The sequence below is a fragment of the Haliotis rufescens genome, unplaced genomic scaffold (genome assembly GCF_023055435.1).
Source record: "Haliotis rufescens isolate VD_foot unplaced genomic scaffold, xgHalRufe1.0.p SCAF_7, whole genome shotgun sequence".
Lineage (NCBI taxonomy): Eukaryota > Metazoa > Mollusca > Gastropoda > Lepetellida > Haliotidae > Haliotis > Haliotis rufescens.
The window spans coordinates 56,367,996-56,387,402 of NW_025964361.1; the positions used below are offsets into that span (position 1 = coordinate 56,367,996).

Sequence of the window (19,407 nt, forward strand, 5' to 3'; positions counted from 1 at the left end):
AACACAATTCAGCACATATTTTACACGGAAGATACTATTGCAGTGGGGACGTAGATGTGTGGTTATCACGTACAGTTAGACATTTAAAGAGAAAGTTAAATGTATGCAAGGATTCCAAATGTACTTTTTGAGCCAACGAGACAGGAGTTATTTGGCTACAGGAAGCTGGTCCCATTAAGTAGAAGAAAGGGGAAACATTAGGCCGATTTTACCATTGCCTGTATTTCTTACATCATACTATCTGTCATAATAAACCATAGCCGTATATATATCACTAGAATATTACTGAGTGCGGTGTTAAACAAGAACAAATACACATAAAAACTTAGGCGATTATAGCAAACGTACTTCACCATAGACTTGTGACAGTCGTGTAGTAATGTCCTGTGTCTGTTTGTGCAGGGTGGACCAGAAGCTGGCGGGACTGGGCGGAGGATACAATGTGACGCAAGCCCAAGCCATCATCGCAGAGATCCGACAGTTGCAGCAACATGTCAACACTGGCGAGAAGGAAAAAATGGACCTCATGCAGGTAAAAGCAATATTTCAAAACAAAATTGGGAGAATGCATGTTTGAGTAAGACTTAAGATCTTTGGCAGATATGCGTAATCCAGTTGTGGTTGGATGTCATGCCCGAGATGACGCTGTATGATATGACATCTCAGTGGTGCGATGCTTTATTCCCAACAAAGACCGCCTCAGTGGTCTTGTGGTTGAGCGTCCACCTGGAGAGCGGAAGGTCCGGGGTTTGATCCCCGGCCGCATCATGCAAAAAGACGTTAAAAGATTGTACTTATTGTTACCCTGTCTGGCGCTCGGCATTAAGGGGCTAAAACAAGGACTGGTCGGCTCGGAGTCAGTATACTGTGACTGAATGGGGTATTCATGTTAAACTGGGGCATGGTATCTCAGTGAGCTAGCACTATAAATCGGCATCAGTCTGGACTAGTACAAGCAGCCACACACAAACACATACACGTGCATGCTATATAAGTGCAATAATCTTGGACGCAACGTTAAACCAAATTTCACCTCACATCTTTCGAATGTTTAGATTGTGACATTATACAAATCTTACTTATTCATTATTCACTAGGAGTGATTGGGTAGCCTTCTGGTTAGAGCCTTGGCTCATCATGCCGAAGACACAGGTTTGATCCCCAACATTCTGGAGTACATGATATTGCTGGAATATTGCTAAAAGCGGTATACAAACATTTTGACTTGTGTTTCACCAAAATGGTAAACAGCTAAAACTCTGGGTTTTTCTCCCTCAATAATCTGACTCCGGGATAACTGAAATTCTGTTCAAAGCAGTGTTATCCAACTAACTCCTTAATAATGAAGACTCGGGAAATCTTTTTATTTTTGTAGATGTACTTTCCAGTCAAGTTTCACTGTTGTGTTACGATGGTGTTATTAGCGTATCACAACCTAACCTACAAGCAACTGTATAAAACATGACATGAGACCAGACAGAAAAACTAGTGTTGATGTAAGCATTCGGAATAGCTTGTCACTGAAGGTTACACTTCTTCTTCACCGAAATCGGGGGTAATTTCGGGCTGTGTGTGACACTGGCCACCTCCACATAGCTGAATTGTTATCGTGTTCCACCCAAACACTTCTGACGAGGAAAACAGAACTCATCAACTTGCTGCAGGCACTGTTTTTGCACATCCTACAATCCTTCCGAGATCTTTTCAAAATCTTCTTGCTTGTGTACGGAGCTTATGATGGTATGCCTGGAATTTTCAGCCAATTGGTAAAAAGGAAAAGGGGAGAAATTAGAAGCTAGAGGCGATTACTTGAAACATATTATGTTACCGGGGCTGGTGGGAGTTGGCCTAGCACAAAGTAATGCAAAACACTACCTTTACCTACAATTTGTAGCCTTTGTCAAGAAAAGTGATCGCCAGAGATGGTTTGGTTTGGTTTGGTTTGGTTTGGTTTGTTGTTTTATGCCGCACTCAGCAATATTCCAGCTATATGACGGCGGTCTGTAAATGATGGAGTCTGGACCAGACAATCCAGTGATTGACATCATGAACAACCAAGTCAGCGAGCCTGACCACCCGATCCCATTAGTCGCGTTTTACGACAAGCATAGTCGCCTTTTACGGCAAGCATCGGTTGCTGAAGACCTATTCTACCCCGGATCTTCACGGGTCCGCCAGAGATGGTGTACTGACAGAATTTGGACGCCACAGTTTTTGTCATACATGACCTTGAAGTTGGTTCAATTTCATTTATGAGAACATTTAGAAAAGTATTTGATCTTGCTGAAGTTACCACCTTTATTGCTATTCCCCTGCAGTTGTGTATATTGCATCAATGCTTAGAAAGAATGTTTAAATAAGCAACCATCAAAGATTGTCTGCTTTGAAGCTTTTCTGCTACTGATATTGTCTGCTTCAAATATTGTCTGCAGGTCAGGACAAGCCTGACTGATTAGATTGTCTTATGACATATATTTCTCTGTTTGTACCAAGGAAAATGAGTTATTTGACTAAAAAGTGCCCAAATTGAACTCGACTGAATTCCAGAAATTTGTGATATTAGCGAGTGTAGATGAATTCGGCATGTTATGCACACATTCCTCCCCCCCCCCCCCCCCCCCCCCCCCCCCCGGTGGATCAACCGTGAAATTACTTCTGTTCATAATGAGCTGGCTGTCGTAGATTAATTAGACACTGAAAAGTATTTGGTTTTGATTTTGCCACACAAGATGTGAATGGTTTCCTCCTGGTTTTTCATGGAATAAGGATATTGATTGGGGAGTCTCGGGAAGAAACGAGAAAACCACGATGCTGCAGTATGGAAAGTAATATTCTATGCCTACAATGTTCATATCATTCCCAGTTCCACTTTCAAAATTGTTGGTGTGCAGAGTTGTTTCCCTTTGCCGTAATGACCACCAGATAGATATGGGTTTTAATCCCTGTTTCACCATGTTTATTATACGTGGAAACATCAACATGAAAGTACTTGCTTGGTTAGCCAATCAAATGCCTTGAATCATTTGCAATTAGTTTACCTATAAAAGGTTACTATGGCCTTGGTCCTTGTCCAGATCAGAGATTTGGCCAACTTGGGATAATTGTGTAACTGCTTGAATCTGTCTGTGAACCTTTTCATACTTTACTCCCGAACATTTGTTAGGATATTTCCATGTGTGTTTCTGAAAAGATTCCGTGTCAATATGTACATATCTGCATAGTTTCTTAGACACCTACCATTAGGTCACACAATTCACACATTCAGACAACCTGAACCGTGTAGATCCTGGTTCGGATACGTCTTCTGCAACCCTTACTTTTCTTTTAGGCAACTATGCTTGTTGTAAGATGTGACTAGGGATGGGGTGGTCAGGCTCGCTGACTTGGTTGATGCAGGTCATCGTATCCCAATTGCGTGGACCAATGCTCATGATGTCAATCACTGGATTATCTGGTCCTGACTCGATTATTTACAGACCGCCCTCATATAGCTGGAACATTGCTGAGTGCGGCGTTAAACTACAAACACTGACAGCCTGCATCACTGGACTATCCCCCAATGTTAATCTCCTGTTCTAAGCAGCACCCCTCCTTTCCTCCCTCCCAGTCTAATGCTGATGTTCTCGGCATTCAGATGTATTAAAGCTGCACCCCTCCTTTCCTCCCTCCCAGTCTAATGCTGATGTTCTCGGTATTCAGATGTATTAAAGCTGCACCCCTTCTTTCTTCCCTCCCAGTCTAATGCTGATGTTCTCGGTATTCAGATGTATTAAAGCTGCACCCCTTCTTTCTTCCCTCCCACTCTAATGCTGATGTTCTCGGTATTCAGATTTATTAAAGCTGCACCCCTCTTTTCCTCCCTCTCAGTCTAATGCTGATGTTCTCGGTATTCAGATGTATTAAAGCTGCACCCCTTCTTTCCTCCCTCTCAGTCTAATGCTGATGTTCTCGGTATTCAGATGTATTAAAGCTGCACCCCTCCTTTCCTCCCTCCCAATCTAATGCTGATGTTCTCGGTATTCAGATGTATTAAAGCTGCACCCTTCTTTTCCTCCCTCCCAATCTAATGCTGATGTTCTTTGTATTCAGATGTATTAAAGCTGCACCCCTCCTTTCCTCCCTCCCAGTCTAATGCTGATGTTCTCGGTATTCAGATGTATTAAAGCTGCACCCCACCTTTCCTCCCTCCCAGGGGGCGGTCGGGTAGCCTAGTGGTTAAAGCGTTAGCACGTCACGCCGAAGACCCGGGTTCGATTCCCGACATTGGTACAATGTGTGAAGCCCATTTCTGGTGTCCCCCGCCGTGATATTGCTGGAATATTGCTAAAAGTGGCGTAAAACCTCAATCACTCACTCACTCACTCACTCACTCACTCACTCACTCACTCACTCACTCACTCACTCCTCCCTCCCAGTCTAATGCTGATGTTCTCGGTATTCAGATGTATTAAAGCTGCACCCCTCCTTTCCTCCCTCCCAGTCTAATGCTGATGTTCTCGGTATTCAGATGTATTAAAGCTGCACCCCTCCTTTCCTCCCTCCCAGTCTAATGCTGATGTTCTCGGTATTCAGATGTATTAAAGCTGCACCCCTCCTTTCCTCCCTCCCAGTCTAATGCTGATGTTCTCGGTATTCAGATGTATTAAAGCTGCACCCCTCCTTTCCTCCCTCCCAGTCTAATGCTGATGTTCTCGGTATTCAGATGTATTAAAGCTGCACCCCTTCTTTCTTCCCTCCCACTCTAATGCTGATGTTCTCGGTATTCAGATGTATTAAAGCTGCACCCCTTCTTTCTTCCCTCCCACTCTAATGCTGATGTTCTCGGTATTCAGATTTATTAAAGCTGCACCCCTCTTTTCCTCCCTCTCAGTCTAATGCTGATGTTCTCGGTATTCAGATGTATTAAAGCTGCACCCCTCCTTTCCTCCCTCCCAGTCTAATGCTGATGTTATCGGTATTCAGATGTATTAAAGCTGCACCCCTCTTTTCCTCCCTCCCAATCTAATGCTGATGTTCTTTGTATTCAGATATATTAAAGCTGCACCCCTCCTTTCCTCCCTCCCAGTCTAATGCTGATGTTCTCGGTATTCAGATTATTAAAGCTGCACCCCTCCTTTCCTCCCTCCCAGTCTAATGCTGATGTTCTCGGTATTCAGATGTATTAAAGCTGCACCCCTCCTTTCCTCCCTCCCAGTCTAATGCTGATGTTCTCGGTATTCAGATGTATTAAAGCTGCACCCCTCCTTTCCTCCCTGCCAGTCTAATGCTGATGTTCTCGGTATTCAGATGTATTAAAGCTGCACCCCTCCTTTCCTCCCTCCCAGTCTAATGCTGATGTTCTCGGTATTCAGATGTATTAAAGCTGCACCCCTCCTTTCCTCCCTCCCAGTCTAATGCTGATGTTATCGGTATTCAGATGTATTAAAGCTGCACCCCTCCTTTCCTCCCTCCCAGTCTAATGCTGATGTTATCGGTATTCAGATGTATTAAAGCTGCACCCCTCCTTTCCTCCCTCCCAGTCTAATGCTGATGTTCTCGGTATTCAGATGTATTAAAGCTGCACCCCTCCTTTCCTCCCTCCCAGTCTAATGCTGATGTTCTCGGTATTCAGATGTATTAAAGCTGCACCCCACCTTTCCTCCCTCCCAGGGGGCGGTCGGGTAGCCTAGTGGTTAAAGCGTTAGCACGTCACGCCGAAGACCCGGGTTCGATTCCCGACATTGGTACAATGTGTGAAGCCCATTTCTGGTGTCCCCCGCCGTGATATTGCTGGAATATTGCTAAAAGTGGCGTAAAACCTCAATCACTCACTCACTCACTCACTCACTCACTCACTCACTCCTCCCTCCCAGTCTAATGCTGATGTTCTCGGTATTCAGATGTATTAAAGCTGCACCCCTCCTTTCCTCCCTCCCAGTCTAATGCTGATGTTCTCGGTATTCAGATGTATTAAAGCTGCACCCCTCCTTTCCTCCCTCCCAGTCTAATGCTGATGTTCTCGGTATTCAGATGTATTTAAGCTGCACCCCTCCTTTCCTCCCTCCCAGTCTAATGCTGATGTTCTCGGTATTCAGATGTATTAAAGCTGCACCCCTCCTTTCCTCCCTCCCAGTCTAATGCTGATGTTCTCGGTATTCAGATGTATTAAAGCTGCACCCCTTCTTTCTTCCCTCCCACTCTAATGCTGATGTTCTCGGTATTCAGATGTATTAAAGCTGCACCCCTTCTTTCTTCCCTCCCACTCTAATGCTGATGTTCTCGGTATTCAGATTTATTAAAGCTGCACCCCTCTTTTCCTCCCTCTCAGTCTAATGCTGATGTTCTCGGTATTCAGATGTATTAAAGCTGCACCCCTCCTTTCCTCCCTCCCAGTCTAATGCTGATGTTATCGGTATTCAGATGTATTAAAGCTGCACCCCTCTTTTCCTCCCTCCCAATCTAATGCTGATGTTCTTTGTATTCAGATATATTAAAGCTGCACCCCTCCTTTCCTCCCTCCCAGTCTAATGCTGATGTTCTCGGTATTCAGATTATTAAAGCTGCACCCCTCCTTTCCTCCCTCCCAGTCTAATGCTGATGTTCTCGGTATTCAGATGTATTAAAGCTGCACCCCTCCTTTCCTCCCTCCCAGTCTAATGCTGATGTTCTCGGTATTCAGATGTATTAAAGCTGCACCCCTCCTTTCCTCCCTGCCAGTCTAATGCTGATGTTCTCGGTATTCAGATGTATTAAAGCTGCACCCCTCCTTTCCTCCCTCCCAGTCTAATGCTGATGTTCTCGGTATTCAGATGTATTAAAGCTGCACCCCTCCTTTCCTCCCTCCCAGTCTAATGCTGATGTTATCGGTATTCAGATGTATTAAAGCTGCACCCCTCCTTTCCTCCCTCCCAGTCTAATGCTGATGTTCTCGGTATTCAGATGTATTAAAGCTGCACCCCTCCTTTCCTCCCTCCCAGTCTAATGCTGATGTTCTCGGTATTCAGATGTATTAAAGCTGCACCCCTTCTTTCTTCCCTCCCACTCTAATGCTGATGTTCTCGGTATTCAGATGTATTAAAGCTGCACCCCTTCTTTCTTCCCTCCCACTCTAATGCTGATGTTCTCTGTATTCAGATGTATTAAAGCTGCACCCCTCTTTTCCTCCCTCCCAGTCTAATGCTGATGTTCTCGGTATTCAGATGTATTAAAGCTGCATCCCTCCTTTCCTCCCTCCCAGTCTAATGCTGATGTTCTCGGTATTCAGATGTATTAAAGCTGCACCCCTCTTTTCCTCCCTCCCAATCTAATGCTGATGTTCTTTGTATTCAGATGTATTAAAGCTGCACCCCTCCTTTCCTCCCTCCCAGTCTAATGCTGATGTTCTCGGTATTCAGATGTATTAAAGCTGCACCCCACCTTTCCTCCCTCCCAGGGGGCGGTCGGGTAGCCTAGTGGTTACAGCGTTAGCACGTCACGCCGAAGACCCGGGTTCGATTCCCGACATTGGTACAATGTGTGCAGCCCATTTCTGGTGTCCCCCGCCGTGATATTGCTGGAACATTGCTAAAAGTGGCGTAAAACCTCACTCACTCACTCACTCCTCCCTCCCAGTCTAGTGCTGATGTTATCGGTATTCAGATGTATTAAAGCTGCACCCCTCCTTTCCTCCCTCCCAGTCTAATGCTGATGTTATCGGTATTCAGATGTATTAAAGCTGCACCCCTCCTTTCCTCCCTCCCAGTCTAATGCTGATGTTCTCGGTATTCAGATGTATTAAAGCTGCACCCCTCCTTTCCTCCCTCCCAGTCTAATGCTGATGTTCTCGGTATTCAGATGTATTAAAGCTGCACCCCACCTTTCCTCCCTCCCAGGGGGCGGTCGGGTAGCCTAGTGGTTAAAGCGTTAGCACGTCACGCCGAAGACCCGGGTTCGATTCCCGACATTGGTACAATGTGTGAAGCCCATTTCTGGTGTCCCCCGCCGTGATATTGCTGGAATATTGCTAAAAGTGGCGTAAAACCTCAATCACTCACTCACTCACTCACTCACTCACTCACTCACTCACTCACTCACTCCTCCCTCCCAGTCTAATGCTGATGTTCTCGGTATTCAGATGTATTAAAGCTGCACCCCTCCTTTCCTCCCTCCCAGTCTAATGCTGATGTTCTCGGTATTCAGATGTATTAAAGCTGCACCCCTCCTTTCCTCCCTCCCAGTCTAATGCTGATGTTCTCGGTATTCAGATGTATTTAAGCTGCACCCCTCCTTTCCTCCCTCCCAGTCTAATGCTGATGTTCTCGGTATTCAGATGTATTAAAGCTGCACCCCTCCTTTCCTCCCTCCCAGTCTAATGCTGATGTTCTCGGTATTCAGATGTATTAAAGCTGCACCCCTTCTTTCCTCCCTCCCACTCTAATGCTGATGTTCTCGGTATTCAGATGTATTAAAGCTGCACCCCTTCTTTCTTCCCTCCCACTCTAATGCTGATGTTCTCGGTATTCAGATTTATTAAAGCTGCACCCCTCTTTTCCTCCCTCTCAGTCTAATGCTGATGTTCTCGGTATTCAGATGTATTAAAGCTGCGCCCCTCCTTTCCTCCCTCCCAGTCTAATGCTGATGTTATCGGTATTCAGATGTATTAAAGCTGCACCCCTCTTTTCCTCCCTCCCAATGTAATGCTGATGTTCTTTGTATTCAGATATATTAAAGCTGCACCCCTCCTTTCCTCCCTCCCAGTCTAATGCTGATGTTCTCGGTATTCAGATTATTAAAGCTGCACCCCTCCTTTCCTCCCTCCCAGTCTAATGCTGATGTTCTTTGTATTCAGATGTATTAAAGCTGCACCCCTCCTTTCCTCCCTCCCAGTCTAATGCTGATGTTCTCGGTATTCAGATGTATTAAAGCTGCACCCCTCCTTTCCTCCCTGCCAGTCTAATGCTGATGTTCTCGGTATTCAGATGTATTAAAGCTGCACCCCTCCTTTCCTCCCTCCCAGTCTAATGCTGATGTTCTCGGTATTCAGATGTATTAAAGCTGCACCCCTCCTTTCCTCCCTCCCAGTCTAATGCTGATGTTATCGGTATTCAGATGTATTAAAGCTGCACCCCTCCTTTCCTCCCTCCCAGTCTAATGCTGATGTTCTCGGTATTCAGATGTATTAAAGCTGCACCCCTCCTTTCCTCCCTCCCAGTCTAATGCTGATGTTCTCGGTATTCAGATGTATTAAAGCTGCACCCCTTCTTTCTTCCCTCCCACTCTAATGCTGATGTTCTCGGTATTCAGATGTATTAAAGCTGCACCCCTTCTTTCTTCCCTCCCACTCTAATGCTGATGTTCTCTGTATTCAGATGTATTAAAGCTGCACCCCTCTTTTCCTCCCTCCCAGTCTAATGCTGATGTTCTCGGTATTCAGATGTATTAAAGCTGCATCCCTCCTTTCCTCCCTCCCAGTCTAATGCTGATGTTCTCGGTATTCAGATGTATTAAAGCTGCACCCCTCTTTTCCTCCCTCCCAATCTAATGCTGATGTTCTTTGTATTCAGATGTATTAAAGCTGCACCCCTCCTTTCCTCCCTCCCAGTCTAATGCTGATGTTCTCGGTATTCAGATGTATTAAAGCTGCACCCCACCTTTCCTCCCTCCCAGGGGGCGGTCGGGTAGCCTAGTGGTTACAGCGTTAGCACGTCACGCCGAAGACCCGGGTTCGATTCCCGACATTGGTACAATGTGTGCAGCCCATTTCTGGTGTCCCCCGCCGTGATATTGCTGGAACATTGCTAAAAGTGGCGTAAAACCTCACTCACTCACTCACTCCTCCCTCCCAGTCTAGTGCTGATGTTCTCGGTATTCAGATGTATTAAAGCTGCACCCCTCCTTTCCTCCCTCCCAGTCTAATGTTGATGTTCTCGGTATTCAGATGTATTAAAGCTGCACCCCTCCTTTCCTCCCTCCCAGTCTAATGCTGATGTTCTCGGTATTCAGATGTATTAAAGCTGCACCCCTCCTTTCCTCCCTCCCAGTCTAATGCTGATGTTCTCGGTATTCAGATGTATTAAAGCTGCACCCCTCCTTTCCTCCCTCCCAGTCTAATGCTGATGTTCTCGGTATTCAGATGTATTAAAGCTGCACCCCTCCTTTCCTCCCTCCCAGTCTAATGCTGATGTTCTCGGTATTCAGATGTATTAAAGCTGCACCCCTCCTTTCCTCCCTCCCAGTCTAATGCTGATGTTCTCGGTATTCAGATGTATTAAAGCTGCACCCCTCCTTTCCTCCCTCCCAGTCTAATGCTGATGTTCTCGGTATTCAGATGTATTAAAGCTGCACCCCTTCTTTCTTCCCTCCCACTCTAATGCTGATGTTCTCGGTATTCAGATGTATTAAAGCTGCACCCCTTCTTTCTTCCCTCCCACTCTAATGCTGATGTTCTCTGTATTCAGATGTATTAAAGCTGCACCCCTCTTTTCCTCCCTCTCAGTCTAATGCTGATGTTCTCGGTATTCAGATGTATTAAAGCTGCATCCCTCCTTTCCTCCCTCCCAGTCTAATGCTGATGTTCTCGGTATTCAGATGTATTAAAGCTGCACCCCTCCTTTCCTCCCTCCCAGTCTAATGCTGATGTTCTCGGTATTCAGATGTATTAAAGCTGCACCCCTTCTTTCTTCCCTCCCACTCTAATGCTGATGTTCTCGGTATTCAGATGTATTAAAGCTGCACCCCTTCTTTCTTCCCTCCCACTCTAATGCTGATGTTCTCTGTATTCAGATGTATTAAAGCTGCACCCCTCTTTTCCTCCCTCTCAGGCTAATGCTGATGTTCTCGGTATTCAGATGTATTAAAGCTGCACCCCTCTTTTCCTCCCTCCCAATCTAATGCTGATGTTCTTTGTATTCAGATGTATTAAAGCTGCACCCCTCCTTTCCTCCCTCCCAGTCTAATGCTGATGTTCTCGGTATTCAGATGTATTAAAGCTGCACCCCACCTTTCCTCCCTCCCAGGGGGCGGTCGGGTAGCCTAGTGGTTACAGCGTTAGCACGTCACGCCGAAGACCCGGGTTCGATTCCCGACATTGGTACAATGTGTGAAGCCCATTTCTGGTGTCCCCCGCCGTGATATTGCTGGAACATTGCTAAAAGTGGCGTAAAACCTCACTCACTCACTCACTCCTCCCTCCCAGTCTAGCGCTGATGTTCTCGGTATTCAGATGTATTAAAGCTGCACCCCTCCTTTCCTCCCTCCCAGTCTAATGTTGATGTTCTCGGTATTCAGATATATTAAAGCTGCACCCCTCCTTTCCTCCCTCCCAGTCTAATGCTGATGTTCTCGGTATTCAGATGTATTAAAGCTGCACCCCTCCTTTCCTCCCTCCCAGTCTAATGCTGATGTTCTCGGTATTCAGATGTATTAAAGCTGCACCCCTCCTTTCCTCCCTCCCAGTCTAATGCTGATGTTCTCGGTATTCAGATGTATTAAAGCTGCACCCCTCCTTTCCTCCCTCCCAGTCTAATGCTGATGTTCTCGGTATTCAAATGTATTAAAGCTGCACCCCTTCTTTCCTCCCTCCCAGTCTAATGCTTCTGTTCTCGGTATTCAGATGTATTAAAGCTGCACCCCTCCTTTCCTCCCTCCCAGTCTAATGCTGATGTTCTCGGTATTCAGATGTATTAAAGCTGCACCCCTCCTTTCCTCCCTGCCAGTCTAATGCTGATGTTCTTTGTATTCAGATGTATTAAAGCTGCACCCCTCCTTTCCTCCCTCCCAGTCTAATGCTGATGTTCTCGGTATTCAGATGTATTAAAGCTGCACCCCACCTTTCCTCCCTCCCAGGGGGCGGTCGGGTAGCCTAGTGGTTAAAGCGTTAGCACGTCACGCCGAAGACCCGGGTTCGATTCCCGACATTGGTACAATGTGTGAAGCCCATTTCTGGTGTTCCCCGCCGTGATATTGCTGGAATATTGCTAAAAGTGGCGTAAAACCTCACTCACTCACTCACTCAATCACTCCTCCCTCCCAGTCTAGTGCTGATGTTCTCGGTATTCAGATGTATTAAAGCTGCACCCCTCCTTTCCTCCCTCCCAGTCTAATGCTGATGTTCTCGGTATTCAGATGTATTAAAGCTCCACCCCTCCTTTCCTCCCTCCCAGTCTAATGCTGATGTTCTCGGTATTCAGATGTATTAAAGCTGCACCCCTCCTTTCCTCCCTCCCAGTCTAATGCTGATGTTCTCGGTAATCAGATGTATTAAAGCTGCACCCCTCCTTTCCTCCCTCCCAGTCTTATGCTGATGTTCTTTGTATTCAGATGTATTAAAGCTGCACCCCTCCTTTCCTCCCTCCCAGTCTAATGCTGATGTTCTCGGTATTCAGATGTATTAAAGCTGCACCCCTCCTTTCCTCCCTCCCAGTCTAATGCTGATGTTCTCGGTATTCAGATGTATTAAAGCTGCACCCCACCTTTCCACCCTCCCAGGGGGCGGTCGGGTAGCCTAGTGGTTAAAGCGTTAGCACGTCACGCCGAAGACCCGGGTTCGATTCCCGACATTGGTACAATGTGTGAAGCCCATTTCTGGTGTCCCCCGCCGTGATATTGCTGGAATATTGCTAAAAGTGGCGTAAAACCTCACTCACTCACTCACTCAATCACTCCTCCCTCCCAGTCTAATGCTAATGTTCTCGGTATTCAGATGTATTAAAGCTGCACCCCTCCTTTCCTCCCTCCCAGTCTAATGCTGATGTTCTCGGTATTCAGATGTATTAAAGCTGCACCCCTCCTTTCCTCCCTCCCAGTCCAATGCTGATGTTCTCGGTATTCAGATGTATTAAAGCTGCACCCCTCCTTTCCTCCCTCCCAGTCTAATGCTGATGTTCTCGGTATTCAGATGTATTAAAGCTGCACCCCTCCTTTCCTCCCTCCCAGTCTAATGCTGATGTTCTTTTTATTCAGATGTATTAAGGCTGCACCCCTCCTTTCCTCCCTCCCAGTCTAATGCTGATGTTCTCGGTATTCAGATGTATTAAAGCTGCACCCCTCCTTTCCTCCCTCCCAGTCTAATGCTGATGTTCTCGGTATTCAGATGTATTAAAGCTGCACCCCACCTTTCCTCCCTCCCAGGGGGCGGTCGGGTAGCTTAGTGGTTAAAGCGTTAGCACGTCACGCCGAAGACCCGGGTTCGATTCCCGACATTGGTACAATGTGTGAAGCCCATTTCTGGTGTCCCCCGCCGTGATATTGCTGGAATATTGCTAAAAGTGGCGTAAAACCTCACTCACTCACTCACTCAATCACTCCTCCCTCCCAGTCTAATGCTAATGTTCTCGGTATTCAGATGTATTAAAGCTGCACCCCTCCTTTCCTCCCTCCCAGTCTAATGCTGATGTTCTCGGTATTCAGATGTATTAAAGCTGCACCCCTCCTTTCCTCCCTCCCAGTCCAATGCTGATGTTCTCGGTATTCGGATGTATTAAAGCTGCACCCCTCCTTTCCTCCCTCCCAGTCTAATGCTGATGTTCTCGGTATTCAGATGTATTAAAGCTGCACCCCTCCTTTCCTCCCTCCCAGTCTAATGCTGATGTTCTTTGTATTCAGATGTATTAAAGCTGCACCCCTCCTTTCCTCCCTCCCAGTCTAATGCTGATGTTCTCGGTATTCAGATGTATTAAAGCTGCACCCCTCCTTTCCTCCCTCCCAGTCTAATGCTGATGTTCTCTGTATTCAGATGTATTAAAGCTGCACCCCACCTTTCCTCCCTCCCAGGGGGCGGTCGGGTAGCCTAGTGGTTAAAGCGTTAGCACGTCACGCCGAAGACCCGGGTTCGATTCCCGACATTGGTACAATGTGTGAAGCCCATTTCTGGTGTCCCCCGCTGTGATATTGCTGGAATATTGCTAAAAGTGGCGTAAAACCTCACTCACTCACTCACTCAATCACTCCTCCCTCCCAGTCTAATGCTAATCTTCTCGGTATTCAGATGTATTAAAGCTGCACCCCTCCTTTCCTCCCTCCCAGTCTAATGCTGATGTTCTCGGTATTCAGATGTATTAAAGCTGCACCCCTCCTTTCCTCCCTCCCAGTCTAATGCTGATGTTCTCGGTATTCAGATGTATTAAAGCTGCACCCCTCCTTTCCTCCCTCCCAGTCTAATGCTGATGTTCTCGGTATTCAGATGTATTAAAGCTGCACCCCTCCTTTCCTCCCTCCCAGTCTAATGCTGATGTTCTCGGTATTCAGATGTATTAAAGCTGCACCCCTCCTTTCCTCCCTCCCAGTCTAATGCTGATGTTCTTTGTATTCAGATGTATTAAAGCTGCACCCCTCCTTTCCTCCCTCCCAGTCTAATGCTGATGTTCTCGGTATTCAGATGTATTAAAGCTGCACCCCTCCTTTCCTCCCTCCCAATCTAATGCTGATGTTCTTTGTATTCAGATGTATTAAAGCTGCACCCCTCCTTTCCTCCCTCCCAGTCTAATGCTGATGTTCTCGGTATTCAGATGTATTAAAGCTGCACCCCACCTTTCCTCCCTCCCAGGGGGCGGTCGGGTAGCCTAGTGGTTACAGCGTTAGCACGTCACGCCGAAGACCCGGGTTGGATTCCCGACATTGGTACAATGTGTGAAGCCCATTTCTGGTGTCCCCCGCCGTGATATTGCTGGAACATTGCTAAAAGTGGCGTAAAACCTCACTCACTCACTCACTCCTCCCTCCCAGTCTAGTGCTGATGTTCTCGGTATTCAGATGTATTAAAGCTGCACCCCTCCTTTCCTCCCTCCCAGTCTAATGTTGATGTTCTCGGTATTCAGATATATTAAAGCTGCACCCCTCCTTTCCTCCCTCCCAGTCTAATGCTGATGTTCTCTGTATTCAGATGTATTAAAGCTGCACCCCTCCTTTCCTCCCTCCCAGTCTAATGCTGATGTTCTCGGTATTCAGATGTATTAAAGCTGCACCCCTCCTTTCCTCCCTCCCAGTCTAATGCTGATGTTCTCGGTATTCAGATGTATTAAAGCTGCACCCCTCCTTTCCTCCCTCCCAGTCTAATGCTGATGTTCTCGGTATTCAAATGTATTAAAGCTGCACCCCTTCTTTCCTCCCTCCCAGTCTAATGCTTCTGTTCTCGGTATTCAGATGTATTAAAGCTGCACCCCTCCTTTCCTCCCTCCCAGTCTAATGCTGATGTTCTCGGTATTCAGATGTATTAAAGCTGCACCCCTCCTTTCCTCCCTGCCAGTCTAATGCTGATGTTCTTTGTATTCAGATGTATTAAAGCTGCACCCCTCCTTTCCTCCCTCCCAGTCTAATGCTGATGTTCTCGGTATTCAGATGTATTAAAGCTGCACCCCACCTTTCCTCCCTCCCAGGGGGCGGTCGGGTAGCCTAGTGGTTAAAGCGTTAGCACGTCACGCCGAAGACCCGGGTTCGATTCCCGACATTGGTACAATGTGTGAAGCCCATTTCTGGTGTTCCCCGCCGTGATATTGCTGGAATATTGCTAAAAGTGGCGTAAAACCTCACTCACTCACTCACTCAATCACTCCTCCCTCCCAGTCTAGTGCTGATGTTCTCGGTATTCAGATGTATTAAAGCTGCACCCCTCCTTTCCTCCCTCCCAGTCTAATGCTGATGTTCTCGGTATTCAGATGTATTAAAGCTGCACCCCTCCTTTCCTCCCTCCCAGTCTAATGCTGATGTTCTCGGTATTCAGATGTATTAAAGCTGCACCCCTCCTTTCCTCCCTCCCAGTCTAATGCTGATGTTCTCGGTAATCAGATGTATTAAAGCTGCACCCCTCCTTTCCTCCCTCCCAGTCTAATGCTGATGTTCTTTGTATTCAGATGTATTAAAGCTGCACCCCTCCTTTCCTCCCTCCCAGTCTAATGCTGATGTTCTCGGTATTCAGATGTATTAAAGCTGCACCCCTCCTTTCCTCCCTCCCAGTCTAATGCTGATGTTCTCGGTATTCAGATGTATTAAAGCTGCACCCCACCTTTCCTCCCTCCCAGGGGGCGGTCGGGTAGCCTAGTGGTTAAAGCGTTAGCACGTCACGCCGAAGACCCGGGTTCGATTCCCGACATTGGTACAATGTGTGAAGCCCATTTCTGGTGTCCCCCGCCGTGATATTGCTGGAATATTGCTAAAAGTGGCGTAAAACCTCACTCACTCACTCACTCAATCACTCCTCCCTCCCAGTCTAATGCTAATGTTCTCGGTATTCAGATGTATTAAAGCTGCACCCCTCCTTTCCTCCCTCCCAGTCTAATGCTGATGTTCTCGGTATTCAGATGTATTAAAGCTGCACCCCTCCTTTCCTCCCTCCCAGTCCAATGCTGATGTTCTCGGTATTCAGATGTATTAAAGCTGCACCCCTCCTTTCCTCCCTCCCAGTCTAATGCTGATGTTCTCGGTATTCAGATGTATTAAAGCTTCACCCCTCCTTTCCTCCCTCCCAGTCTAATGCTGATGTTCTTTTTATTCAGATGTATTAAGGCTGCACCCCTCCTTTCCTCCCTCCCAGTCTAATGCTGATGTTCTCGGTATTCAGATGTATTAAAGCTGCACCCCTCCTTTCCTCCCTCCCAGTCTAATGCTGATGTTCTCGGTATTCAGATGTATTAAAGCTGCACCCCACCTTTCCTCCCTCCCAGGGGGCGGTCGGGTAGCTTAGTGGTTAAAGCGTTAGCACGTCACGCCGAAGACCCGGGTTCGATTCCCGACGTTGGTACAATGTGTGAAGCCCATTTCTGGTGTCCCCCGCCGTGATATTGCTTGAATATTGCTAAAAGTGGCGTAAAACCTCACTCACTCACTCACTCAATCACTCCTCCCTCCCAGTCTAATGCTAATGTTCTCGGTATTCAGATGTATTAAAGCTGCACCCCTCCTTTCCTCCCTCCCAGTCTAATGCTGATGTTCTCGGTATTCAGATGTATTAAAGCTGCACCCCTCCTTTCCTCCCTCCCAGTCCAATGCTGATGTTCTCGGTATTCAGATGTATTAAAGCTGCACCCCTCCTTTCCTCCCTCCCAGTCTAATGCTGATGTTCTCGGTATTCAGATGTATTAAAGCTGCACCCCTCCTTTCCTCCCTCCCAGTCTAATGCTGATGTTCTTTGTATTCAGATGTATTAAGGCTGCACCCCTCCTTTCCTCCCTCCCAGTCTAATGCTGATGTTCTCGGTATTCAGATGTATTAAAGCTGCACCCCTCCTTTCCTCCCTCCCAGTCTAATGCTGATGTTCTCTGTATTCAGATGTATTAAAGCTGCACCCCACCTTTCCTCCCTCCCAGGGGGCGGTCGGGTAGCCTAGTGGTTAAAGCGTTAGCACGTCACGCCGAAGACCCGGGTTCGATTCCCGACATTGGTACAATGTGTGAAGCCCATTTCTGGTGTCCCCCGCTGTGATATTGCTGGAATATTGCTCAAAGTGGCGTAAAACCTCACTCACTCACTCACTCAATCACTCCTCCCTCCCAGTCTAATGCTAATCTTCTCGGTATTCAGATGTATTAAAGCTGCACCCCTCCTTTCCTCCCTCCCAGTCTAATGCTGATGTTCTCGGTATTCAGATGTATTAAAGCTGCACCCCTCCTTTCCTCCCTCCCAGTCTAATGCTGATGTTCTCGGTATTCAGATGTATTAAAGCTGCACCCCTCCTTTCCTCCCTCCCAGTCTAATGCTGATGTTCTCGGTATTCAGATGTATTAAAGCTGCACCCCTCCTTTCCTCCCTCCCAGTCTAATGCTGATGTTCTCGGTATTCAGATGTATTAAAGCTGCACCCCTCCTTTCCTCCCTCCCAGTCTAATGCTGATGTTCTTTGTATTCAGATGTATTAAAGCTGCACCCCTCCTTTCCTCCCTCCCAGTCTAATGCTGATGTTCTCGGTATTCAGATGTATTAAAGCTGCACCCCTCCTTTCCTCCCTCCCAGTCTAACGCTGATGTTCTTTGTATTCAGATGTATTAAAGCTGCACCCCTCCTTTCCTCCCTCCCAGTCTAATGCTGATGTTCTCGGTATTCAGATGTATTAAAGCTGCACCCCTCCTTTCCTCCCTCCCAGTCTAATGCTGATGTTGTTGGTATTCAGATGTATTAAAGCTGCACCCCTCCTTTCCTCCCTCCCAGTCTAATGCTGATGTTCTCGGTATTCAGATGTATTAAAGCTGCACCCCTCCTTTCCTCCCTCCCAGTCTAATGCTGATGTTCTCGGTATTCAGATGTATTAAAGCTGCACCCCTCCTTTCCTCCCTCCCAGTCTAATGCTGATGTTCTTTGTATTCAGATGTATTAAAGCTGCACCCCTCCTTTCCTCCCTCCCAGTCTAATGCTGATGTTCTCGGTATTCAGATGTATTAAAGCTGCACCCCTCCTTTCCTCCCTCCCAGTCTAATGCTGATGTTCTCGGTATTCAGATTTATTAAAGCTGCACCCCACCTTTCCTCCCTCCCAGGGGGCGGTCGGGTAGCTTAGTGGTTAAAGCGTTAGCACGTCACGCCGAAGACCCGGGTTCGATTCCCGACATTGGTACAATGTGTGAAGCCCATTTCTGGTGTCCCCCGCCGTGATATTGCTGGAATATTGCTAAAAGTGGCGTAAAACCTCACTCACTCACTCACTCAATCACTCCTCCCTCCCAGTCTAATGCTAATGTTCTCGGTATTCAGATGTATTAAAGCTGCACCCCTCCTTTCCTCCCTCCCAGTCTAATGCTGATGTTCTCGGTATTCAGATGTATTAAAGCTGCACCCCTCCTTTCCTCCCTCCCAGTCCAATGCTGATGTTCTCGGTATTCAGATGTATTAAAGCTGCACCCCTCCTTTCCTCCCTCCCAGTCTAATGCTGATGTTCTCGGTATTCAGATGTATTAAAGCTGCACCCCTCCTTTCCTCCCTCCCAGTCTAATGCTGATGTTCTTTGTATTCAGATGTATTAAGGCTGCACCCCTCCTTTCCTCCCTCCCAGTCTAATGCTGATGTTCTCGGTATTCAGATGTATTAAAGCTGCACCCCTCCTTTCCTCCCTCCCAGTCTAATGCTGATGTTCTCTGTATTCAGATGTATTAAAGCTGCACCCCACCTTTCCTCCCTCCCAGGGGGCGGTCGGGTAGCCTAGTGGTTAAAGCGTTAGCACGTCACGCCGAAGACCCGGGTTCGATTCCCGACATTGGTACAATGTGTGAAGCCCATTTCTGGTGTCCCCCGCTGTGATATTGCTCGAATATTGCTAAAAGTGGCGTAAAACCTCACTCACTCACTCACTCAATCACTCCTCCCTCCCAGTCTAATGCTAATCTTCTCGGTATTCAGATGTATTAAAGCTGCACCCCTCCTTTCCTCCCTCCCAGTCTAATGCTGATGTTCTCGGTATTCAGATGTATTAAAGCTGCACCCCTCCTTTCCTCCCTCCCAGTCTAATGCTGATGTTCTCGGTATTCAGATGT

The 19,407-nt window shown here is 47.0% G+C and overlaps 1 protein-coding gene and 1 long non-coding RNA gene across 3 annotated transcripts in view; both read left to right on the plus strand.

The window, feature by feature from the left end:
• LOC125376073 overlaps positions 1 to 3,662 on the plus strand; it is an 81,037-nt gene extending 77,375 nt beyond the window's left edge. For both annotated transcript variants that reach the window (XR_007218976.1, XR_007218975.1), the window contains exons 3-4: positions 403 to 532; positions 3,635 to 3,662. This is a non-coding gene — a long non-coding RNA (uncharacterized LOC125376073). The remainder of the gene's footprint in view (positions 1 to 402; positions 533 to 3,634) is intronic.
• Positions 1 to 19,407, plus strand: part of LOC124128980 (protein kibra-like) — a 250,613-nt gene that overhangs the window by 214,202 nt on the left and 17,004 nt on the right. The window lies entirely within an intron of this gene.